The following is a 25,535-nucleotide window of genomic DNA, read 5'->3' on the forward strand; positions in this document are numbered from 1 at the left end:
TAGAATTCTTAAGCATCCTGTGTATGTTTGTTAGCAAAATCCATTTTGTCAATTTTTTGCAAAATGGCGACAAGTATTAAAATTCAATCACTTATTACTCAGTAGTGTTCAATTTTGTCAAAAAGGTCTCTATACATGAAATGTTGAGAAGCCTAAAGCTCATCTAAGTAAAATATAAAAAATATATATTTTTGCTTGAAAACAAGCGATGTATCAGTTCGATCGTACCCCCATACTAGCCATTTTGAGACTTTCGGAAGAGTTAACGCTCTTAACTGCTTGGTTTCATAGATTAAAATTTTAATTTTTAATATCGCATAGAACTAACGTGCAGCCCCTATACGTTATGTTTAAAAAAAATATATAAAATTTTTTTTCAAAATGGCGGCTATCGTAAAAATTCAAAGTGTCATAACTTTGCTAAATCAAATCCTACTGAAAAATGTCGTATGCAAAAAGTGTTTGGAATTTTATTTTGCATATAAAAGCAATTTTTAATTATTTTTTTTTTAATAAAAACCGAGTCTTACCATATATTGACCGAGACCTCGAACGAGCTTTTATGCGACTCTGCATACAGTTAACGCTCGTATGAAGCTTCTATTTAAGAAATTGACTTGAATTTTTTATACCAAATAGAGCTTTCAACTATACTTACGATACTATACAAAAAAATTAAAAATTAAAAAATAAAAGTATTTTTTTTTCAAAACACGTTTAGTGTGATGAGTCGATCGACCCACCATACATACGCTCATAAGATTTTCAATATAGTTAAGGTCAGTGTGAGCTTATTTATACATATTTGAATTTCAAAATTTTGTGACAGTATAGAATTCTTAAGCATCCTGTGTATGTTTGTTAGCAAAATCCATTTTGTCAATTTTTTGCAAAATGGCGACAAGTATTAAAATTCAATCACTTATTACTCAGTAGTGTTCAATTTTGTCAAAAAGGTCTCTATACATGAAATGTTGAGAAGCCTAAAGCTCATCTAAGTAAAATATAAAAAATATATATTTTTGCTTGAAAACAAGCGATGTATCAGTTCGATCGTACCCCCATACTAGCCATTTTGAGACTTTCGGAAGAGTTAACGCTCTTAACTGCTTGGTTTCGAAGATTAAAATTTTAATTTTTAATATCGCATAGAACTAACGTGCAGCCCCTATACGTTATGTTTAAAAAAAATATATAAAATTTTTTTTCAAAATGGCGGCTATCGTAAAAATTCAAAGTGTCATTACTTTGCTAAATCAAATCCTACTGAAAAATGTCGTATGCAAAAAGTGTTTGGAATTTTATTTTGCATATAAAAGCAATTTTTAATTATTTTTTTTTAATAAAAACCGAGTCTTACCATATATTGACCGAGACCTCGAACGAGCTTTTATGCGACTCTGCATACAGTTAACGCTCGTATGAAGCTTCTATTTAAGAAATTGACTTGAATTTTTTATACCAAATAGAGCTTTCAACTATACTTACGATACTATACAAAAAAATTAAAAATTAAAAAATAAAAGTATTTTTTTTTCAAATCACGTTTAGTGTGATGAGTCGATCGACCCACCATACATACGCTCATAGGATTTTCAATATAGTTAAGGTCAGTGTGAGCTTATTTATACATATTTGAATTTCAAAATTTTGTGACAGTATAGAATTCTTAAGCAGCCTGTGTATGTTTGTTAGCAAAATCCATTTTGTCAATTTTTTGCAAAATGGCGACAAGTATTAAAATTCAATCACTTATTACTCAGTAGTGTTCAATTTTGTCAAAAAGGTCTCTATACATGAAATGTTGAGAAGCCTAAAGCTCATCTAAGTAAAATATAAAAAATATATATTTTTGCTTGAAAACAAGCGATGTATCAGTTCGATCGTACCCCCATACTAGCCATTTTGAGACTTTCGGAAGAGTTAACGCTCTTAACTGCTTGGTTTCGAAGATTAAAATTTTAATTTTTAATATCGCATAGAACTAACGTGCAGCCCCTATACGTTATGTTTAAAAAAAATATATAAAATTTTTTTTCAAAATGGCGGCTATCGTAAAAATTCAAAGTGTCATAACTTTGCTAAATCAAATCCTACTGAAAAATGTCGTATGCAAAAAGTGTTTGGAATTTTATTTTGCATATAAAAGCAATTTTTAATTATTTTTTTTTTAATAAAAACCGAGTCTTACCATATATTGACCGAGACCTCGAACGAGCTTTTATGCGACTCTGCATACAGTTAACGCTCGTATGAAGCTTTTATTTAAGAAATTGACTTGAATTTTTTATACCAAATAGAGCTTTCAACTATACTTACGATACTATACAAAAAAATTAAAAATTAAAAAATAAAAGTATTTTTTTTTCAAAACACGTTTAGTGTGATGAGTCGATCGACCCACCATACATACGCTCATAAGATTTTCAATATAGTTAAGGTCAGTGTGAGCTTATTTATACATATTTGAATTTCAAAATTTTGTGACAGTATAGAATTCTTAAGCATCCTGTGTATGTTTGTTAGCAAAATCCATTTTGTCAATTTTTTGCAAAATGGCGACAAGTATTAAAATTCAATCACTTATTACTCAGTAGTGTTCAATTTTGTCAAAAAGGTCTCTATACATGAAATGTTGAGAAGCCTAAAGCTCATCTAAGTAAAATATAAAAAATATATATTTTTGCTTGAAAACAAGCGATGTATCAGTTCGATCGTACCCCCATACTAGCCATTTTGAGACTTTCGGAAGAGTTAACGCTCTTAACTGCTTGGTTTCGAAGATTAAAATTTTAATTTTTAATATCGCATAGAACTAACGTGCAGCCCCTATACGTTATGTTTAAAAAAAATATATAAAATTTTTTTTCAAAATGGCGGCTATCGTAAAAATTCAAAGTGTCATAACTTTGCTAAATCAAATCCTACTGAAAAATGTCGTATGCAAAAAGTGTTTGGAATTTTATTTTGCATATAAAAGCAATTTTTAATTATTTTTTTTTTAATAAAAACCGAGTCTTACCATATATTGACCGAGACCTCGAACGAGCTTTTATGCGACTCTGCATACAGTTAACGCTCGTATGAAGCTTCTATTTAAGAAATTGACTTGAATTTTATATACCAAATAGAGCTTTCAACTATACTTACGATACTATACAAAAAAATTAAAAATTAAAAAATAAAAGTATTTTTTTTTCAAAACACGTTTAGTGTGATGAGTCGATCGACCCACCATACATACGCTCATAAGATTTTCAATATAGTTAAGGTCAGTGTGAGCTTATTTATACATATTTGAATTTCAAAATTTTGTGACAGTATAGAATTCTTAAGCATCCTGTGTATGTTTGTTAGCAAAATCCATTTTGTCAATTTTTTGCAAAATGGCGACAAGTATTAAAATTCAATCACTTATTACTCAGTAGTGTTCAATTTTGTCAAAAAGGTCTCTATACATGAAATGTTGAGAAGCCTAAAGCTCATCTAAGTAAAATATAAAAAATATATATTTTTGCTTGAAAACAAGCGATGTATCAGTTCGATCGTACCCCCATACTAGCCATTTTGAGACTTTCGGAAGAGTTAACGCTCTTAACTGCTTGGTTTCGAAGATTAAAATTTTAATTTTTAATATCGCATAGAACTAACGTGCAGCCCCTATACGTTATGTTTAAAAAAAATATATAAAATTTTTTTTTAAAATGGCGGCTATCGTAAAAATTCAAAGTGTCATAACTTTGCTAAATCAAATCCTACTGAAAAATGTCGTATGCAAAAAGTGTTTGGAATTTTATTTTGCATATAAAAGCAATTTTTAATTATTTTTTTTTTAATAAAAACCGAGTCTTACCATATATTGACCGAGACCTCGAACGAGCTTTTATGCGACTCTGCATACAGTTAACGCTCGTATGAAGCTTCTATTTAAGAAATTGACTTGAATTTTTTATACCAAATAGAGCTTTCAACTATACTTACGATACTGTACAAAAAAATTTTAAATTAAAAAATAAAAGTATTTTTTTTTCAAAACACGTTTAGTGTGATGAGTCGATCGACCCACCATACATACGCTCATAAGATTTTCAATATAGTTAAGGTCAGTGTGAGCTTATTTATACATATTTGAATTTCAAAATTTTGTGACAGTATAGAATTCTTAAGCAGCCTGTGTATGTTTGTTAGCAAAATCCATTTTGTCAATTTTTTGCAAAATGGCGACAAGTATTAAAATTCAATCACTTATTACTCAGTAGTGTTCAATTTTGTCAAAAAGGTCTCTATACATGAAATGTTGAGAAGCCTAAAGCTCATCTAAGTAAAATATAAAAAATATATATTTTTGCTTGAAAACAAGCGATGTATCAGTTCGATCGTACCCCCATACTAGCCATTTTGAGACTTTCGGAAGAGTTAACGCTCTTAACTGCATGGTTTCGAAGATTAAAATTTTAATTTTTAATATCGCATAGAACTAACGTGCAGCCCCTATACGTTATGTTTAAAAAAAATATATAAAATTTTTTTTCAAAATGGCGGCTATCGTAAAAATTCAAAGTGTCATAACTTTGCTAAATCAAATCCTACTGAAAAATGTCGTATGCAAAAAGTGTTTGGAATTTTATTTTGCATATAAAAGCAATTCTTAATTATTTTTTTTTTAATAAAAACCGAGTCTTACCATATATTGACCGAGACCTCGAACGAGCTTTTATGCGACTCTGCATACAGTTAACGCTCGTATGAAGCTTCTATTTAAGAAATTGACTTGAATTTTTTATACCAAATAGAGCTTTCAACTATACTTACGATACTATACAAAAAAATTAAAAATTAAAAAATAAAAGTATTTTTTTTTCAAAACACGTTTAGTGTGATGAGTCGATCGACCCACCATACATACGCTCATAAGATTTTCAATATAGTTAAGGTCAGTGTGAGCTTATTTATACATATTTGAATTTCAAAATTTTGTGACAGTATAGAATTCTTAAGCATCCTGTGTATGTTTGTTAGCAAAATCCATTTTGTCAATTTTTTGCAAAATGGCGACAAGTATTAAAATTCAATCACTTATTACTCAGTAGTGTTCAACTTTGTCAAAAAGGTCTCTATACATGAAATGTTGAGAAGCCTAAAGCTCATCTAAGTAAAATATAAAAAATATATATTTTTGCTTGAAAACAAGCGATGTATCAGTTCGATCGTACCCCCATACTAGCCATTTTGAGACTTTCGGAAGAGTTAACGCTCTTAACTGCTTGGTTTCAAAGATTAAAATTTTAATTTTTAATATCGCATAGAACTAACGTGCAGCCCCTATACGTTATGTTTAAAAAAAATATATAAAATTTTTTTTCAAAATGGCGGCTATCGTAAAAATTCAAAGTGTCATAACTTTGCTAAATCAAATCCTACTGAAAAATGTCGTATGCAAAAAGTGTTTGGAATTTTATTTTGCATATAAAAGCAATTTTTAATTATTTTTTTTTTAATAAAAACCGAGTCTTACCATATATTGACCGAGACCTCGAACGAGCTTTTATGCGACTCTGCATACAGTTAACGCTCGTATGAAGCTTCTATTTAAGAAATTGACTTGAATTTTTTATACCAAATAGAGCTTTCAACTATACTTACGATACTATACAAAAAAATTAAAAATTAAAAAATAAAAGTATTTTTTTTTCAAAACACGTTTAGTGTGATGAGTCGATCGACCCACCATACATACGCTCATAAGATTTTCAATATAGTTAAGGTCAGTGTGAGCTTATTTATACATATTTGAATTTCAAAATTTTGTGACAGTATAGAATTCTTAAGCATCCTGTGTATGTTTGTTAGCAAAATCCATTTTGTCAATTTTTTGCAAAATGGCGACAAGTATTAAAATTCAATCACTTATAACTCAGTAGTGTTCAATTTTGTTAAAAAGGTCTCTATACATGAAATGTTGAGAAGCCTAAAGCTCATCTAAGTAAAATATAAAAAATATATATTTTTGCTTGAAAACAAGCGATGTATCAGTTCGATCGTACCCCCATACTAGCCATTTTGAGACTTTCGGAAGAGTTAACGCTCTTAACTGCTTGGTTTCGAATATTAAAATTTTAATTTTTAATATCGCATAGAACTAACGTGCAGCCCCTATACGTTATGTTTAAAAAAAATATATAAAATTTTTTTTCAAAATGGCGGCTATCGTAAAAATTCAAAGTGTAATAACTTTGCTAAATCAAATTCTACTGAAAAATGTCGTATGCAAAAAGTGTTTGGAATTTTATTTTGCATATAAAAGCAATTTTTAATTATTTTTTTTTTTAATAAAAACCGAGTCTTACCATATATTGACCGAGACCTCGAACGAGCTTTTATGCGACTCTGCATACAGTTAACGCTCGTATGAAGCTTCTATTAAAGAAATTGACTTGAATTTTTTATACCAAATAGAGCTTTCAACTATACTTACGATACTATACAAAAAAATTAAAAATTAAAAAATAAAAGTATTTTTTTTTCAAAACACGTTTAGTGTGATGAGTCGATCGACCCACCATACATACGCTCATAAGATTTTCAATATAGTTAAGGTCAGTGTGAGCTTATTTATACATATTTGAATTTCAAAATTTTGTGACAGTATAGAATTCTTAAGCATCCTGTGTATGTTTGTTAGCAAAATCCATTTTGTCAATTTTTTGCAAAATGGCGACAAGTATTAAAATTCAATCACTTATTACTCAGTAGTGTTCAATTTTGTCAAAAAGGTCTCTATACATGAAATGTTGAGAAGCCTAAAGCTCATCTAAGTAAAATATAAAAAATATATATTTTTGCTTGAAAACAAGCGATGTATCAGTTCGATCGTACCCCCATACTAGCCATTTTGAGACTTTCGGAAGAGTTAACGCTCTTAACTGCTTGGTTTCGAAGATTAAAATTTTAATTTTTAATATCGCATAGAACTAACGTGCAGCCCCTATACGTTATGTTTAAAAAAAATATATAAAATTTTTTTTCAAAATGGCGGCTATCGTAAAAATTCAAAGTGTCATAACTTTGCTAAATCAAATCCTACTGAAAAATGTCGTATGCAAAAAGTGTTTGGAATTTTATTTTGCATATAAAAGCAATTTTTAATTATTTTTTTTTTTAATAAAAACCGAGTCTTACCATATATTGACCGAGACCTCGAACGAGCTTTTATGCGACTCTGCATACAGTTAACGCTCGTATGAAGCTTCTATTAAAGAAATTGACTTGAATTTTTTATACCAAATAGAGCTTTCAACTATACTTACGATACTATACAAAAAAATTAAAAATTAAAAAATAAAAGTATTTTTTTTTCAAAACACGTTTAGTGTGATGAGTCGATCGACCCACCATACATACGCTCATAAGATTTTCAATATAGTTAAGGTCAGTGTGAGCTTATTTATACATATTTGAATTTCAAAATTTTGTGACAGTATAGAATTCTTAAGCATCCTGTGTATGTTTGTTAGCAAAATCCATTTTGTCAATTTTTTGCAAAATGGCGACAAGTATTAAAATTCAATCACTTATTACTCAGTAGTGTTCAATTTTGTCAAAAAGGTCTCTATACATGAAATGTTGAGAAGCCTAAAGCTCATCTAAGTAAAATATAAAAAATATATATTTTTGCTTGAAAACAAGCGATGTATCAGTTCGATCGTACCCCCATACTAGCCATTTTGAGACTTTCGGAAGAGTTAACGCTCTTAACTGCTTGGTTTCGAAGATTAAAATTTTAATTTTTAATATCGCATAGAACTAACGTGCAGCCCCTATACGTTATGTTTAAAAAAAATATATAAAATTTTTTTTCAAAATGGCGGCTATCGTAAAAATTTAAAGTGTCATAACTTTGTAAATAAAATCCTACTAAAAAATGTCGTATGCAAAAAGTGTTTGGAATTTTAATTTGCATATAAAAGCAATTTTTAATTATTTTTTTTTTAATAAAAACCGAGTTTTACCATATATTGACCGAGACTTCGAACGAGCTTTTATGCGACTCTGCATACAGTTAACGCTCGTATGAAGCTTCTATTTAAGAAATTGACTTGAATTTTTTATACCAAATAGAGCTTTCAACTATACTTACGATACTATACAAAAAAATTAAAAATTAAAAAATAAAAGTATTTTTTTTTCAAAACACGTTTAGTGTGATGAGTCGATCGACCCACCATACATACGCTCATAAGATTTTCAATATAGTTAAGGTCAGTGTGAGCTTATTTATACATATTTGAATTTCAAAATTTTGTGACAGTATAGAATTCTTAAGCATCCTGTGTATGTTTGTTAGCAAAATCCATTTTGTCAATTTTTTGCAAAATGGCGACAAGTATTAAAATTCAATCACTTATTACTCAGTAGTGTTCAATTTTGTCAAAAAGGTCTCTATACATGAAATGTTGAGAAGCCTAAAGCTCATCTAAGTAAAATATAAAAAATATATATTTTTGCTTGAAAACAAGCGATGTATCAGTTCGATCGTACCCCCATACTAGCCATTTTGAGACTTTCGGAAGAGTTAACGCTCTTAACTGCTTGGTTTCATAGATTAAAATTTTAATTTTTAATATCGCATAGAACTAACGTGCAGCCCCTATACGTTATGTTTAAAAAAAATATATAAAATTTTTTTTCAAAATGGCGGCTATCGTAAAAATTCAAAGTGTCATAACTTTGCTAAATCAAATCCTACTGAAAAATGTCGTATGCAAAAAGTGTTTGGAATTTTATTTTGCATATAAAAGCAATTTTTAATTATTTTTTTTTTAATAAAAACCGAGTCTTACCATATATTGACCGAGACCTCGAACGAGCTTTTATGCGACTCTGCATACAGTTAACGCTCGTATGAAGCTTCTATTTAAGAAATTGACTTGAATTTTTTATACCAAATAGAGCTTTCAACTATACTTACGATACTATACAAAAAAATTAAAAATTAAAAAATAAAAGTATTTTTTTTTCAAAACACGTTTAGTGTGATGAGTCGATCGACCCACCATACATACGCTCATAAGATTTTCAATATAGTTAAGGTCAGTGTGAGCTTATTTATACATATTTGAATTTCAAAATTTTGTGACAGTATAGAATTCTTAAGCATCCTGTGTATGTTTGTTAGCAAAATCCATTTTGTCAATTTTTTGCAAAATGGCGACAAGTATTAAAATTCAATCACTTATTACTCAGTAGTGTTCAATTTTGTCAAAAAGGTCTCTATACATGAAATGTTGAGAAGCCTAAAGCTCATCTAAGTAAAATATAAAAAATATATATTTTTGCTTGAAAACAAGCGATGTATCAGTTCGATCGTACCCCCATACTAGCCATTTTGAGACTTTCGGAAGAGTTAACGCTCTTAACTGCTTGGTTTCGAAGATTAAAATTTTAATTTTTAATATCGCATAGAACTAACGTGCAGCCCCTATACGTTATGTTTAAAAAAAATATATAAAATTTTTTTTCAAAATGGCGGCTATCGTAAAAATTCAAAGTGTCATAACTTTGCTAAATCAAATCCTACTGAAAAATGTCGTATGCAAAAAGTGTTTGGAATTTTATTTTGCATATAAAAGCAATTTTTAATTATTTTTTTTTTAATAAAAACCGAGTCTTACCATATATTGACCGAGACCTCGAACGAGCTTTTATGCGACTCTGCATACAGTTAACGCTCGTATGAAGCTTCTATTTAAGAAATTGACTTGAATTTTTTATACCAAATAGAGCTTTCAACTATACTTACGATACTGTACAAAAAAATTAAAAATTAAAAAATAAAAGTATTTTTTTTTCAAAACACGTTTAGTGTGATGAGTCGATCGACCCACCATACATACGCTCATAAGATTTTCAATATAGTTAAGGTCAGTGTGAGCTTATTTATACATATTTGAATTTCAAAATTTTGTGACAGTATAGAATTCTTAAGCATCCTGTGTATGTTTGTTAGCAAAATCCATTTTGTCAATTTTTTGCAAAATGGCGACAAGTATTAAAATTCAATCACTTATTACTCAGTAGTGTTCAATTTTGTCAAAAAGGTCTCTATACATGAAATGTTGAGAAGCCTAAAGCTCATCTAAGTAAAATATAAAAAATATATATTTTTGCTTGAAAACAAGCGATGTATCAGTTCGATCGTACCCCCATACTAGCCATTTTGAGACTTTCGGAAGAGTTAACGCTCTTAACTGCTTGGTTTCGAAGATTAAAATTTTAATTTTTAATATCGCATAGAACTAACGTGCAGCCCCTATACGTTATGTTTAAAAAAAATATATAAAATTTTTTTTCAAAATGGCGGCTATCGTAAAAATTCAAAGTGTCATAACTTTGCTAAATCAAATCCTACTTAAAAATGTCGTATGCAAAAAGTGTTTGGAATTTTATTTTGCATATAAAAGCAATTTTTAATTATTTTTTTTTTAATAAAAACCGAGTCTTACCATATATTGACCGAGACCTCGAACGAGCTTTTATGCGACTCTGCATACAGTTAACGCTCGTATGAAGCTTCTATTTAAGAAATTGACTTGAATTTTTTATACCAAATAGAGCTTTTAACTATACTAACGATACTATACAAAAAAATTAAAAATTAAAAAATAAAAGTATTTTTTTTTCAAAACACGTTTAGTGTGATGAGTCGATCGACCCACCATACATACGCTCATAAGATTTTTAATATAGTTAAGGTCAGTGTGAGCTTATTTATACATATTTGAATTTCAAAATTTTGTGACAGTATAGAATTCTTAAGCATCCTGTGTATGTTTGTTAGCAAAATCCATTTTGTCAATTTTTTGCAAAATGGCGACAAGTATTAAAATTCAATCACTTATTACTCAGTAGTGTTCAATTTTGTCAAAAAGGTCTCTATACATGAAATGTTGAGAAGCCTAAAGCTCATCTAAGTAAAATATAAAAAATATATATTTTTGCTTGAAAACAAGCGATGTATCAGTTCGATCGTACCCCCATACTAGCCATTTTGAGACTTTCGGAAGAGTTAACGCTCTTAACTGCTTGGTTTCGAAGATTAAAATTTTAATTTTTAATATCGCATAAAACTAACGTGCAGCCCCTATACGTTATGTTTAAAAAAAATATATAAAATTTTTTTTCAAAATGGCGGCTATCGTAAAAATTCAAAGTGTCATAACTTTGCTAAATCAAATCCTACTGAAAAATGTCGTATGCAAAAAGTGTTTGGAATTTTATTTTGCATATAAAAGCAATTTTTAATTATTTTTTTTTTAATAAAAACCGAGTCTTAATATATATTGACCGAGACCTCGAACGAGCTTTTATGCGACTCTGCATACAGTTAACGCTCGTATGAAGCTTCTATTTAAGAAATTGACTTGAATTTTTTATACCAAATAGAGCTTTCAACTATACTTACGATACTATACAAAAAAATTAAAAATTAAAAAATAAAAGTATTTTTTTTTCAAAACACGTTTAGTGTGATGAGTCGATCGACCCACCATACATACGCTCATAAGATTTTCAATATAGTTAAGGTCAGTGTGAGCTTATTTATACATATTTGAATTTCAAAATTTTGTGACAGTATAGAATTCTTAAGCATCCTGTGTATGTTTGTTAGCAAAATCCATTTTGTCAATTTTTTGCAAAATGGCGACAAGTATTAAAATTCAATCACTTATTACTCAGTAGTGTTCAATTTTGTCAAAAAGGTCTCTATACATGAAATGTTGAGAAGCCTAAAGCTCATCTAAGTAAAATATAAAAAATATATATTTTTGCTTGAAAACAAGCGATGTATCAGTTCGATCGTACCCCCATACTAGCCATTTTGAGACTTTCGGAAGAGTTAACGCTCTTAACTGCTTGGTTTCGAAGATTAAAATTTTAATTTTTAATATCGCATAGAACTAACGTGCAGCCCCTATACGTTATGTTTAAAAAAAATATATAAAATTTTTTTTCAAAATGGCGGCTATCGTAAAAATTCAAAGTGTCATAACTTTGCTAAATCAAATCCTACTGAAAAATGTCGTATGCAAAAAGTGTTTGGAATTTTATTTTGCATATAAACGCAATTTTTAATTATTTTTTTTTTAATAAAAACCGAGTCTTACCATATATTGACCGAGACCTCGAACGAGCTTTTATGCGACTCTGCATACAGTTAACGCTCGTATGAAGCTTCTATTTAAGAAATTGACTTGAATTTTTTATACCAAATAGAGCTTTCAACTATACTTACGATACTGTACAAAAAAATTAAAAATTAAAAAATAAAAGTATTTTTTTTTCAAAACACGTTTAGTGTGATGAGTCGATCGACCCACCATACATACGCTCATAAGATTTTCAATATAGTTAAGGTCAGTGTGAGCTTATTTATACATATTTGAATTTCAAAATTTTGTGACAGTATAGAATTCTTAAGCATCCTGTGTATGTTTGTTAGCAAAATCCATTTTGTCAATTTTTTGCAAAATGGCGACAAGTATTAAAATTCAATCACTTATTACTCAGTAGTGTTCAATTTTGTCAAAAAGGTCTCTATACATGAAATGTTGAGAAGCCTAAAGCTCATCTAAGTAAAATATAAAAAATATATATTTTTGCTTGAAAACAAGCGATGTATCAGTTCGATCGTACCCCCATACTAGCCATTTTGAGACTTTCGGAAGAGTTAACGCTCTTAACTGCTTGGTTTCGAAGATTAAAATTTTAATTTTTAATATCGCATAGAACTAACGTGCAGCCCCTATACGTTATGTTTAAAAAAAATATATAAAATTTTTTTTCAAAATGGCGGCTATCGTAAAAATTCAAAGTGTCATTACTTTGCTAAATCAAATCCTACTGAAAAATGTCGTATGCAAAAAGTGTTTGGAATTTTATTTTGCATATAAAAGCAATTTTTAATTATTTTTTTTTAATAAAAACCGAGTCTTACCATATATTGACCGAGACCTCGAACGAGCTTTTATGCGACTCTGCATACAGTTAACGCTCGTATGAAGCTTCTATTTAAGAAATTGACTTGAATTTTTTATACCAAATAGAGCTTTCAACTATACTTACGATACTATACAAAAAAATTAAAAATTAAAAAATAAAAGTATTTTTTTTTCAAATCACGTTTAGTGTGATGAGTCGATCGACCCACCATACATACGCTCATAGGATTTTCAATATAGTTAAGGTCAGTGTGAGCTTATTTATACATATTTGAATTTCAAAATTTTGTGACAGTATAGAATTCTTAAGCATCCTGTGTATGTTTGTTAGCAAAATCCATTTTGTCAATTTTTTGCAAAATGGCGACAAGTATTAAAATTCAATCACTTATTACTCAGTAGTGTTCAATTTTGTCAAAAAGGTCTCTATACATGAAATGTTGAGAAGCCTAAAGCTCATCTAAGTAAAATATAAAAAATATATATTTTTGCTTGAAAACAAGCGATGTATCAGTTCGATCGTACCCCCATACTAGCCATTTTGAGACTTTCGGAAGAGTTAACGCTCTTAACTGCTTGGTTTCGAAGATTAAAATTTTAATTTTTAATATCGCATAGAACTAACGTGCAGCCCCTATACGTTATGTTTAAAAAAAATATATAAAATTTTTTTTCAAAATGGCGGCTATCGTAAAAATTCAAAGTGTCATAACTTTGCTAAATCAAATCCTACTGAAAAATGTCGTATGCAAAAAGTGTTTGGAATTTTATTTTGCATATAAAAGCAATTTTTAATTATTTTTTTTTTAATAAAAACCGAGTCTTACCATATATTGACCGAGACCTCGAACGAGCTTTTATGCGACTCTGCATACAGTTAACGCTCGTATGAAGCTTTTATTTAAGAAATTGACTTGAATTTTTTATACCAAATAGAGCTTTCAACTATACTTACGATACTATACAAAAAAATTAAAAATTAAAAAATAAAAGTATTTTTTTTTCAAAACACGTTTAGTGTGATGAGTCGATCGACCCACCATACATACGCTCATAAGATTTTCAATATAGTTAAGGTCAGTGTGAGCTTATTTATACATATTTGAATTTCAAAATTTTGTGACAGTATAGAATTCTTAAGCATCCTGTGTATGTTTGTTAGCAAAATCCATTTTGTCAATTTTTTGCAAAATGGCGACAAGTATTAAAATTCAATCACTTATTACTCAGTAGTGTTCAATTTTGTCAAAAAGGTCTCTATACATGAAATGTTGAGAAGCCTAAAGCTCATCTAAGTAAAATATAAAAAATATATATTTTTGCTTGAAAACAAGCGATGTATCAGTTCGATCGTACCCCCATACTAGCCATTTTGAGACTTTCGGAAGAGTTAACGCTCTTAACTGCTTGGTTTCGAAGATTAAAATTTTAATTTTTAATATCGCATAGAACTAACGTGCAGCCCCTATACGTTATGTTTAAAAAAAATATATAAAATTTTTTTTCAAAATGGCGGCTATCGTAAAAATTCAAAGTGTCATAACTTTGCTAAATCAAATCCTACTAAAAAATGTCGTATGCAAAAAGTGTTTGGAATTTTATTTTGCATATAAAAGCAATTTTTAATTATTTTTTTTTTAATAAAAACCGAGTCTTACCATATATTGACCGAGACCTCGAACGAGCTTTTATGCGACTCTGCATACAGTTAACGCTCGTATGAAGCTTCTATTTAAGAAATTGACTTGAATTTTATATACCAAATAGAGCTTTCAACTATACTTACGATACTATACAAAAAAATTAAAAATTAAAAAATAAAAGTATTTTTTTTTCAAAACACGTTTAGTGTGATGAGTCGATCGACCCACCATACATACGCTCATAAGATTTTCAATATAGTTAAGGTCAGTGTGAGCTTATTTATACATATTTGAATTTCAAAATTTTGTGACAGTATAGAATTCTTAAGCATCCTGTGTATGTTTGTTAGCAAAATCCATTTTGTCAATTTTTTGCAAAATGGCGACAAGTATTAAAATTCAATCACTTATTACTCAGTAGTGTTCAATTTTGTCAAAAAGGTCTCTATACATGAAATGTTGAGAAGCCTAAAGCTCATCTAAGTAAAATATAAAAAATATATATTTTTGCTTGAAAACAAGCGATGTATCAGTTCGATCGTACCCCCATACTAGCCATTTTGAGACTTTCGGAAGAGTTAACGCTCTTAACTGCTTGGTTTCGAAGATTAAAATTTTAATTTTTAATATCGCATAGAACTAACGTGCAGCCCCTATACGTTATGTTTAAAAAAAATATATAAAATTTTTTTTTAAAATGGCGGCTATCGTAAAAATTCAAAGTGTCATAACTTTGCTAAATCAAATCCTACTGAAAAATGTCGTATGCAAAAAGTGTTTGGAATTTTATTTTGCATATAAAAGCAATTTTTAATTATTTTTTTTTTAATAAAAACCGAGTCTTACCATATATTGACCGAGACCTCGAACGAGCTTTTATGCGACTCTGCATACAGTTAACGCTCGTATGAAGCTTCTATTTAAGAAATTGACTTGAATTTTTTATACCAAATAGAGCTTTCAACTATACTTACGATACTGTACAAAAAAATTTTAAATTAAAAAATAAAAGTATTTTTTTTTCAAAACACGTTTAGTGTGATGAGTCGATCGACCCACCATACATACGCTCATAAGATTTTCAATATAGTTAAGGTCAGTGTGAGCTTATTTATACATATTTGAATTTCAAAATTTTGTGACAGTATAGAATTCTTAAGCAGCCTGTGTATGTTTGTTAGCAAAATCCATTTTGTCAATTTTTTGCAAAATGGCGACAAGTATTAAAATTCAATCACTTATTACTCAGTAGTGTTCAATTTTGTCAAAAAGGTCTCTATACATGAAATGTTGAGAAGCCTAAAGCTCATCTAAGTAAAATATAAAAAATATATATTTTTGCTTGAAAACAAGCGATGTATCAGTTCGATCGTACCCCCATACTAGCCATTTTGAGACTTTCGGAAGAGTTAACGCTCTTAACTGCTTGGTTTCGAAGATTAAAATTTTAATTTTTAATATCGCATAGAACTAACGTGCAGCCCCTATACGTTATGTTTAAAAAAAATATATAAAATTTTTTTTCAAAATGGCGGCTATCGTAAAAATTCAAAGTGTCATAACTTTGCTAAATCAAATCCTACTGAAAAATGTCGTATGCAAAAAGTGTTTGGAATTTTATTTTGCATATAAAAGCAATTCTTAATTATTTTTTTTTTAATAAAAACCGAGTCTTACCATATATTGACCGAGACCTCGAACGAGCTTTTATGCGACTCTGCATACAGTTAACGCTCGTATGAAGCTTCTATTTAAGAAATTGACTTGAATTTTTTATACCAAATAGAGCTTTCAACTATACTTACGATACTATACAAAAAAATTAAAAATTAAAAAATAAAAGTATTTTTTTTTCAAAACACGTTTAGTGTGATGAGTCGATCGACCCACCATACATACGCTCATAAGATTTTCAATATAGTTAAGGTCAGTGTGAGCTTATTTATACATATTTGAATTTCAAAATTTTGTGACAGTATAGAATTCTTAAGCATCCTGTGTATGTTTGTTAGCAAAATCCATTTTGTCAATTTTTTGCAAAATGGCGACAAGTATTAAAATTCAATCACTTATTACTCAGTAGTGTTCAACTTTGTCAAAAAGGTCTCTATACATGAAATGTTGAGAAGCCTAAAGCTCATCTAAGTAAAATATAAAAAATATATATTTTTGCTTGAAAACAAGCGATGTATCAGTTCGATCGTACCCCCATACTAGCCATTTTGAGACTTTCGGAAGAGTTAACGCTCTTAACTGCTTGGTTTCAAAGATTAAAATTTTAATTTTTAATATCGCATAGAACTAACGTGCAGCCCCTATACGTTATGTTTAAAAAAAATATATAAAATTTTTTTTCAAAATGGCGGCTATCGTAAAAATTCAAAGTGTCATAACTTTGCTAAATCAAATCCTACTGAAAAATGTCGTATGCAAAAAGTGTTTGGAATTTTATTTTGCATATAAAAGCAATTTTTAATTATTTTTTTTTTAATAAAAACCGAGTCTTACCATATATTGACCGAGACCTCGAACGAGCTTTTATGCGACTCTGCATACAGTTAACGCTCGTATGAAGCTTCTATTTAAGAAATTGACTTGAATTTTTTATACCAAATAGAGCTTTCAACTATACTTACGATACTATACAAAAAAATTAAAAATTAAAAAATAAAAGTATTTTTTTTTCAAAACACGTTTAGTGTGATGAGTCGATCGACCCACCATACATACGCTCATAAGATTTTCAATATAGTTAAGGTCAGTGTGAGCTTATTTATACATATTTGAATTTCAAAATTTTGTGACAGTATAGAATTCTTAAGCATCCTGTGTATGTTTGTTAGCAAAATCCATTTTGTCAATTTTTTGCAAAATGGCGACAAGTATTAAAATTCAATCACTTATAACTCAGTAGTGTTCAATTTTGTTAAAAAGGTCTCTATACATGAAATGTTGAGAAGCCTAAAGCTCATCTAAGTAAAATATAAAAAATATATATTTTTGCTTGAAAACAAGCGATGTATCAGTTCGATCGTACCCCCATACTAGCCATTTTGAGACTTTCGGAAGAGTTAACGCTCTTAACTGCTTGGTTTCGAATATTAAAATTTTAATTTTTAATATCGCATAGAACTAACGTGCAGCCCCTATACGTTATGTTTAAAAAAAATATATAAAATTTTTTTTCAAAATGGCGGCTATCGTAAAAATTCAAAGTGTAATAACTTTGCTAAATCAAATCCTACTGAAAAATGTCGTATGCAAAAAGTGTTTGGAATTTTATTTTGCATATAAAAGCAATTTTTAATTATTTTTTTTTTTAATAAAAACCGAGTCTTACCATATATTGACCGAGACCTCGAACGAGCTTTTATGCGACTCTGCATACAGTTAACGCTCGTATGAAGCTTCTATTAAAGAAATTGACTTGAATTTTTTATACCAAATAGAGCTTTCAACTATACTTACGATACTATACAAAAAAATTAAAAATTAAAAAATAAAAGTATTTTTTTTTCAAAACACGTTTAGTGTGATGAGTCGATCGACCCACCATACATACGCTCATAAGATTTTCAATATAGTTAAGGTCAGTGTGAGCTTATTTATACATATTTGAATTTCAAAATTTTGTGACAGTATAGAATTCTTAAGCATCCTGTGTATGTTTGTTAGCAAAATCCATTTTGTCAATTTTTTGCAAAATGGCGACAAGTATTAAAATTCAATCACTTATTACTCAGTAGTGTTCAATTTTGTCAAAAAGGTCTCTATACATGAAATGTTGAGAAGCCTAAAGCTCATCTAAGTAAAATATAAAAAATATATATTTTTGCTTGAAAACAAGCGATGTATCAGTTCGATCGTACCCCCATACTAGCCATTTTGAGACTTTCGGAAGAGTTAACGCTCTTAACTGCTTGGTTTCGAAGATTAAAATTTTAATTTTTAATATCGCATAGAACTAACGTGCAGCCCCTATACGTTATGTTTAAAAAAAATATATAAAATTTTTTTTCAAAATGGCGGCTATCGTAAAAATTCAAAGTGTCATAACTTTGCTAAATCAAATCCTACTGAAAAATGTCGTATGCAAAAAGTGTTTGGAATTTTATTTTGCATATAAAAGCAATTTTTAATTATTTTTTTTTTTAATAAAAACCGAGTCTTACCATATATTGACCGAGACCTCGAACGAGCTTTTATGCGACTCTGCATACAGTTAACGCTCGTATGAAGCTTCTATTTAAGAAATTGACTTGAATTTTTTATACCAAATAGAGCTTTCAACTATACTTACGATACTATACAAAAAAATTAAAAATTAAAAAATAAAAGTATTTTTTTTTCAAAACACGTTTAGTGTGATGAGTCGATCGACCCACCATACATACGCTCATAAGATTTTCAATATAGTTAAGGTCAGTGTGAGCTTATTTATACATATTTGAATTTCAAAATTTTGTGACAGTATAGAATTCTTAAGCATCCTGTGTATGTTTGTTAGCAAAATCCATTTTGTCAATTTTTTGCAAAATGGCGACAAGTATTAAAATTCAATCACTTATTACTCAGTAGTGTTCAATTTTGTCAAAAAGGTCTCTATACATGAAATGTTGAGAAGCCTAAAGCTCATCTAAGTAAAATATAAAAAATATATATTTTTGCTTGAAAACAAGCGATGTATCAGTTCGATCGTACCCCCATACTAGCCATTTTGAGACTTTCGGAAGAGTTAACGCTCTTAACTGCTTGGTTTCGAAGATTAAAATTTTAATTTTTAATATCGCATAGAACTAACGTGCAGCCCCTATACGTTATGTTTAAAAAAAATATATAAAATTTTTTTTCAAAATGGCGGCTATCGTAAAAATTTAAAGTGTCATAACTTTGTAAATAAAATCCTACTAAAAAATGTCGTATGCAAAAAGTGTTTGGAATTTTAATTTGCATATAAAAGCAATTTTTAATTATTTTTTTTTTAATAAAAACCGAGTTTTACCATATATTGACCGAGACTTCGAACGAGCTTTTATGCGACTCTGCATACAGTTAACGCTCGTATGAAGCTTCTATTTAAGAAATTGACTTGAATTTTTTATACCAAATAGAGCTTTCAACTATACTTACGATACTATACAAAAAAATTAAAAATTAAAAAATAAAAGTATTTTTTTTTCAAAACACGTTTAGTGTGATGAGTCGATCGACCCACCATACATACGCTCATAAGATTTTCAATATAGTTAAGGTCAGTGTGAGCTTATTTATACATATTTGAATTTCAAAATTTTGTGACAGTATAGAATTCTTAAGCATCCTGTGTATGTTTGTTAGCAAAATCCATTTTGTCAATTTTTTGCAAAATGGCGACAAGTATTAAAATTCAATCACTTATTACTCAGTAGTGTTCAATTTTGTCAAAAAGGTCTCTATACATGAAATGTTGAGAAGCCTAAAGCTCATCTAAGTAAAATATAAAAAATATATATTTTTGCTTGAAAACAAGCGATGTATCAGTTCGATCGTACCCCCATACTAGCCATTTTGAGACTTTCGGAAGAGTTAACGCTCTTAACTGCTTGGTTTCATAGATTAAAATTTTAATTTTTAATATCGCATAGAACTAACGTGCAGCCCCTATACGTTATGTTTAAAAAAAATATATAAAATTTTTTTTCAAAATGGCGGCTATCGTAAAAATTCAAAGTGTCATAACTTTGCTAAATCAAATCCTACTGAAAAATGTCGTATGCAAAAAGTGTTTGGAATTTTATTTTGCATATAAAAGCAATTTTTAATTATTTTTTTTTTAATAAAAACCGAGTCTTACCATATATTGACCGAGACCTCGAACGAGCTTTTATGCGACTCTGCATACAGTTAACGCTCGTATGAAGCTTCTATTTAAGAAATTGACTTGAATTTTTTATACCAAATAGAGCTTTCAACTATACTTACGATACTATACAAAAAAATTAAAAATTAAAAAATAAAAGTATTTTTTTTTCAAAACACGTTTAGTGTGATGAGTCGATCGACCCACCATACATACGCTCATAAGATTTTCAATATAGTTAAGGTCAGTGTGAGCTTATTTATACATATTTGAATTTCAAAATTTTGTGACAGTATAGAATTCTTAAGCATCCTGTGTATGTTTGTTAGCAAAATCCATTTTGTCAATTTTTTGCAAAATGGCGACAAGTATTAAAATTCAATCACTTATTACTCAGTAGTGTTCAATTTTGTCAAAAAGGTCTCTATACATGAAATGTTGAGAAGCCTAAAGCTCATCTAAGTAAAATATAAAAAATATATATTTTTGCTTGAAAACAAGCGATGTATCAGTTCGATCGTACCCCCATACTAGCCATTTTGAGACTTTCGGAAGAGTTAACGCTCTTAACTGCTTGGTTTCGAAGATTAAAATTTTAATTTTTAATATCGCATAGAACTAACGTGCAGCCCCTATACGTTATGTTTAAAAAAAATATATAAAATTTTTTTTCAAAATGGCGGCTATCGTAAAAATTCAAAGTGTCATAACTTTGCTAAATCAAATCCTACTGAAAAATGTCGTATGCAAAAAGTGTTTGGAATTTTATTTTGCATATAAAAGCAATTTTTAATTATTTTTTTTTTAATAAAAACCGAGTCTTACCATATATTGACCGAGACCTCGAACGAGCTTTTATGCGACTCTGCATACAGTTAACGCTCGTATGAAGCTTCTATTTAAGAAATTGACTTGAATTTTTTATACCAAATAGAGCTTTCAACTATACTTACGATACTGTACAAAAAAATTAAAAATTAAAAAATAAAAGTATTTTTTTTTCAAAACACGTTTAGTGTGATGAGTCGATCGACCCACCATACATACGCTCATAAGATTTTCAATATAGTTAAGGTCAGTGTGAGCTTATTTATACATATTTGAATTTCAAAATTTTGTGACAGTATAGAATTCTTAAGCATCCTGTGTATGTTTGTTAGCAAAATCCATTTTGTCAATTTTTTGCAAAATGGCGACAAGTATTAAAATTCAATCACTTATTACTCAGTAGTGTTCAATTTTGTCAAAAAGGTCTCTATACATGAAATGTTGAGAAGCCTAAAGCTCATCTAAGTAAAATATAAAAAATATATATTTTTGCTTGAAAACAAGCGATGTATCAGTTCGATCGTACCCCCATACTAGCCATTTTGAGACTTTCGGAAGAGTTAACGCTCTTAACTGCTTGGTTTCGAAGATTAAAATTTTAATTTTTAATATCGCATAGAACTAACGTGCAGCCCCTATACGTTATGTTTAAAAAAAATATATAAAATTTTTTTTCAAAATGGCGGCTATCGTAAAAATTCAAAGTGTCATAACTTTGCTAAATCAAATCCTACTTAAAAATGTCGTATGCAAAAAGTGTTTGGAATTTTATTTTGCATATAAAAGCAATTTTTAATTATTTTTTTTTTAATAAAAACCGAGTCTTACCATATATTGACCGAGACCTCGAACGAGCTTTTATGCGACTCTGCATACAGTTAACGCTCGTATGAAGCTTCTATTTAAGAAATTGACTTGAATTTTTTATACCAAATAGAGCTTTTAACTATACTAACGATACTATACAAAAAAATTAAAAATTAAAAAATAAAAGTATTTTTTTTTCAAAACACGTTTAGTGTGATGAGTCGATCGACCCACCATACATACGCTCATAAGATTTTTAATATAGTTAAGGTCAGTGTGAGCTTATTTATACATATTTGAATTTCAAAATTTTGTGACAGTATAGAATTCTTAAGCATCCTGTGTATGTTTGTTAGCAAAATCCATTTTGTCAATTTTTTGCAAAATGGCGACAAGTATTAAAATTCAATCACTTATTACTCAGTAGTGTTCAATTTTGTCAAAAAGGTCTCTATACATGAAATGTTGAGAAGCCTAAAGCTCATCTAAGTAAAATATAAAAAATATATATTTTTGCTTGAAAACAAGCGATGTATCAGTTCGATCGTACCCCCATACTAGCCATTTTGAGACTTTCGGAAGAGTTAACGCTCTTAACTGCTTGGTTTCGAAGATTAAAATTTTAATTTTTAATATCGCATAAAACTAACGTGCAGCCCCTATACGTTATGTTTAAAAAAAATATATAAAATTTTTTTTCAAAATGGCGGCTATCGTAAAAATTCAAAGTGTCATAACTTTGCTAAATCAAATCCTACTGAAAAATGTCGTATGCAAAAAGTGTTTGGAATTTTATTTTGCATATAAAAGCAATTTTTAATTATTTTTTTTTTAATAAAAACCGAGTCTTAATATATATTGACCGAGACCTCGAACGAGCTTTTATGCGACTCTGCATACAGTTAACGCTCGTATGAAGCTTCTATTTAAGAAATTGACTTGAATTTTTTATACCAAATAGAGCTTTCAACTATACTTACGATACTATACAAAAAAATTAAAAATTAAAAAATAAAAGTATTTTTTTTTCAAAACACGTTTAGTGTGATGAGTCGATCGACCCACCATACATACGCTCATAAGATTTTCAATATAGTTAAGGTCAGTGTGAGCTTATTTATACATATTTGAATTTCAAAATTTTGTGACAGTATAGAATTCTTAAGCATCCTGTGTATGTTTGTTAGCAAAATCCATTTTGTCAATTTTTTGCAAAATGGCGACAAGTATTAAAATTCAATCACTTATTACTCAGTAGTGTTCAATTTTGTCAAAAAGGTCTCTATACATGAAATGTTGAGAAGCCTAAAGCTCATCTAAGTAAAATATAAAAAATATATATTTTTGCTTGAAAACAAGCGATGTATCAGTTCGATCGTACCCCCATACTAGCCATTTTGAGACTTTCGGAAGAGTTAACGCTCTTAACTGCTTGGTTTCGAAGATTAAAATTTTAATTTTTAATATCGCATAGAACTAACGTGCAGCCCCTATACGTTATGTTTAAAAAAAATATATAAAATTTTTTTTCAAAATGGCGGCTATCGTAAAAATTCAAAGTGTCATAACTTTGCTAAATCAAATCCTACTGAAAAATGTCGTATGCAAAAAGTGTTTGGAATTTTATTTTGCATATAAACGCAATTTTTAATTATTTTTTTTTTAATAAAAACCGAGTCTTACCATATATTGACCGAGACCTCGAACGAGCTTTTATGCGACTCTGCATACAGTTAACGCTCGTATGAAGCTTCTATTTAAGAAATTGACTTGAATTTTTTATACCAAATAGAGCTTTCAACTATACTTACGATACTGTACAAAAAAATTAAAAATTAAAAAATAAAAGTATTTTTTTTTCAAAACACGTTTAGTGTGATGAGTCGATCGACCCACCATACATACGCTCATAAGATTTTCAATATAGTTAAGGTCAGTGTGAGCTTATTTATACATATTTGAATTTCAAAATTTTGTGACAGTATAGAATTCTTAAGCATCCTGTGTATGTTTGTTAGCAAAATCCATTTTGTCAATTTTTTGCAAAATGGCGACAAGTATTAAAATTCAATCACTTATTACTCAGTAGTGTTCAATTTTGTCAAAAAGGTCTCTATACATGAAATGTTGAGAAGCCTAAAGCTCATCTAAGTAAAATATAAAAAATATATATTTTTGCTTGAAAACAAGCGATGTATCAGTTCGATCGTACCCCCATACTAGCCATTTTGAGACTTTCGGAAGAGTTAACGCTCTTAACTGCTTGGTTTCGAAGATTAAAATTTTAATTTTTAATATCGCATAGAACTAACGTGCAGCCCCTATACGTTATGTTTAAAAAAAATATATAAAATTTTTTTTCAAAATGGCGGCTATCGTAAAAATTCAAAGTGTCATAACTTTGCTAAATCAAATCCTACTGAAAAATGTCGTATGCAAAAAGTGTTTGGAATTTTATTTTGCATATAAAAGCAATTTTTAATTATTTTTTTTTTAATAAAAACCGAGTCTTACCATATATTGACCGAGACCTCGAACGAGCTTTTATGCGACTCTGCATACAGTTAACGCTCGTATGAAGCTTCTATTTAAGAAATTGACTTGAATTTTTTATACCAAATAGAGCTTTCAACTATACTTACGATACTATACAAAAAAATTAAAAATTAAAAAATAAAAGTATTTTTTTTTCAAAACACGTTTAGTGTGATGAGTCGATCGACCCACCATACATACGCTCATAAGATTTTCAATATAGTTAAGGTCAGTGTGAGCTTATTTATACATATTTGAATTTCAAAATTTTGTGACAGTATAGAATTCTTAAGCATCCTGTGTATGTTTGTTAGCAAAATCCATTTTGTCAATTTTTTGCAAAATGGCGACAAGTATTAAAATTCAATCACTTATTACTCAGTAGTGTTCAATTTTGTCAAAAAGGTCTCTATACATGAAATGTTGAGAAGCCTAAAGCTCATCTAAGTAAAATATAAAAAATATATATTTTTGCTTGAAAACAAGCGATGTATCAGTTCGATCGTACCCCCATACTAGCCATTTTGAGACTTTCGGAAGAGTTAACGCTCTTAACTGCTTGGTTTCGAAGATTAAAATTTTAATTTTTAATATCGCATAGAACTAACGTGCAGCCCCTATACGTTATGTTTAAAAAAAATATATAAAATTTTTTTTCAAAATGGCGGCTATCGTAAAAATTCAAAGTGTCATAACTTTGCTAAATCAAATCCTACTGAAAAATGTCGTATGCAAAAAGTGTTTGGAATTTTATTTTGCATATAAAAGCAATTTTTAATTATTTTTTTTTTAATAAAAACCGAGTCTTACCATATATTGACCGAGACCTCGAACGAGCTTTTATGCGACTCTGCATACAGTTAACGCTCGTATGAAGCTTCTATT

This window comes from Plectrocnemia conspersa, unplaced genomic scaffold (genome assembly GCF_051122295.1).
Source record: "Plectrocnemia conspersa isolate PC_06_02 unplaced genomic scaffold, ASM5112229v1 ptg000014l, whole genome shotgun sequence".
Classification (NCBI taxonomy): domain Eukaryota; kingdom Metazoa; phylum Arthropoda; class Insecta; order Trichoptera; family Polycentropodidae; genus Plectrocnemia; species Plectrocnemia conspersa.